This window comes from Malania oleifera, chromosome 9 (genome assembly GCF_029873635.1).
Source record: "Malania oleifera isolate guangnan ecotype guangnan chromosome 9, ASM2987363v1, whole genome shotgun sequence".
NCBI classification, from domain to species: domain Eukaryota; kingdom Viridiplantae; phylum Streptophyta; class Magnoliopsida; order Santalales; family Ximeniaceae; genus Malania; species Malania oleifera.
The window spans coordinates 47895597-47897993 of record NC_080425.1 but is presented as its reverse complement, the minus strand read 5'-3'; positions in this window follow the sequence as shown (position 1 = coordinate 47897993).

Sequence of the window (2397 nt, the reverse complement as noted above, 5' to 3'; positions counted from 1 at the left end):
GCTTGGTTGCACCACATGGTTGATCAGGGACATGTTGATGTAGTTGAATCAAGGCCTTGGAGATATAGTTGAGCACTTGATCGAGCCTTGTGTTTCCAAACAATGATAAGAAGGAATAATTACAGAGTAAATAAGAACGTCACATAGGTAAATGAGGGCCTAAAATAACATATTTTAGGAACACATCAGTAAGCAAAAAGGGATTTGTTCCCTTGTGGTGTAAAGGCTTCTTCGTCCTTAAAGGAGATCATGATAGTGGATTGAGAATCATTGAGTGTGTCTCAAGGCGTGGATATAGGTCAGGTGATGAACCACATTAATATTGTTTGTTGAGCTTTTTTTCCCTACTCTTTAACTTACATCTTATGCATAATTTATATGTTGTGATATAATCATTTGTATCTTGCCAAGATTTTATACTTTGTAGAGAAGAGTAAAAATACACAAAAGAATCTATTCACCCCCCTTTAGACTCGACTCTAGGGCCAACAATTGGTATCAGAGTAAGGCGCTTAATTTATCAGAATAACTTCTAAAGCACAAAGATCAATGGCATATATGATGAACACCTCTTTTCCCCTAGGACAATCCATGTATGAACCACCGATGTTCAAAGGCACAAATTATCCTTCATGGAAAAATCTTATGACCATCTTCATTCAATCGTACGATTTGGATATGTGGGAGATCATCTCAAAAGGAGATGATGAGTATAATCGTATTTGCGGATGTGAAACAGGAAAAGAAATATGGGATAAGCTTCAAGTCACATATGAAGGTACATTTTAAGATAAACAGTCTAAAATGTGCATGTTAGCTAAAGAATCTGAGATGTTCAAAATGGATAAAGGTGAGACAATCACATCTATGTTAACTTGGTTCACACACATCATAAACAACTTAAGAGCACTCAGTAGAACTTATTCAATTGAAGATTGTGTACAAAAAGTTCTCCAATCTTTACCCAAGTCATGACATGAAAAATCAACAGCCATTGAAGAAGCAAAAGATTTAGAGAAGCCTAAGAAAGAAATAGGTATTGCCTTAAAATCATCTAGTTCTAATCACAAAGGCATGTCTAAAGAAGATGAATATAGTGAGGATGACATAACATTTCTCACGAGGAAACTTAAGAATTTCTTAGTTAAGAGACGACAACTTGGTAAGCAAATTGGAAGAGAAAGGTCAAGCAATAATGATAGCATTAAATGCTACAATTGCAATAAGACTGGGCACGAAATGATAAATTGCCCTCTAAACCAAAACAAAAGGAATTTTAAGAAAGGGGATTACAATGCCATGAATGTTGTTGCTTGGGATGAAATTGATGGACTATCCACTGATGATGAAATAGAAAAAGAAGCACATTTTTTCTTCATGGCTAACAAACAAGAGGAGGTAAGTTTTGATGATGATGATTATACTTATGATGAATTAGAAATTAAATGCACTGAATTATTTGATAAATTAGTTTTAGGCAAAAGAAGGAACAAAAATCTTGAAGAAAAACTATCAAAATGTAAACAAAAGGAACCTTGTCTTTGTTCCACCTTAAAAGAGGAAAATATCTCTCCTAAAAATAAATATGAGAAGCTTGTTTCAAATGCTCAAAAAGACCAAAAAGACCATGAAATGCTTCAAGCAGAAGTATGAAATTTGAAAGATCAAATTGAAAATATTTTAAAAGAAAATATTCTTTTGAAAAAGAAAGATGAAGATTATGTGAAAACTATTAACAAATTCACAAGAGGAAAAGAAAAATCCAATAAATTCTTACGAGTTAAAAGAAATTACTTTTACAAAAAGAATTGGAGTTATGGTTCCTCTTATAAATACCATGGTCATATTAATGTTTATGACTCATCAAATAAAAATACGGTTAATAAGACAAATCCTTCACATACAAACAAGACTTTCTTGTATTGTGAAATGAAAGGTCACATCTGTAGAGACCCGAAAAAAAGAAGTAATAAAAATAATTAAGAAAAGTGGAAATTTTGGTTTGGTGTGAACCAAATCGTCGACGGTTTTGTGGAGCTTAGGAAAGTCGTCGACGGTTTTGTGTTACCAAAGGCCAGTAAAGGTAAAAACGATAAAAAATCAGTTTGACTAAAAACCAAACCATCGACGGTTTCCCCTAAGACAACAACTTATAAAAAGGATTCTTTCTTTTTTTTCTTTAGAAAAATTAAAACTCTCTCTCTTTTTTCCCCTAAGCTACGTCTCACACACACTCTCTCTCTCCTCTATTTCTCACCCAATTTCAGCCCGAATCAATGATCAGACATCATTTTGGGATCCTGACGTCGATTCTATGCAGTTTAATCAGAACATATTAGCTATTTGGGGATCCTAGGTGTAAGAACCCGAACCGTGATATATGGATTAAATAAGCTA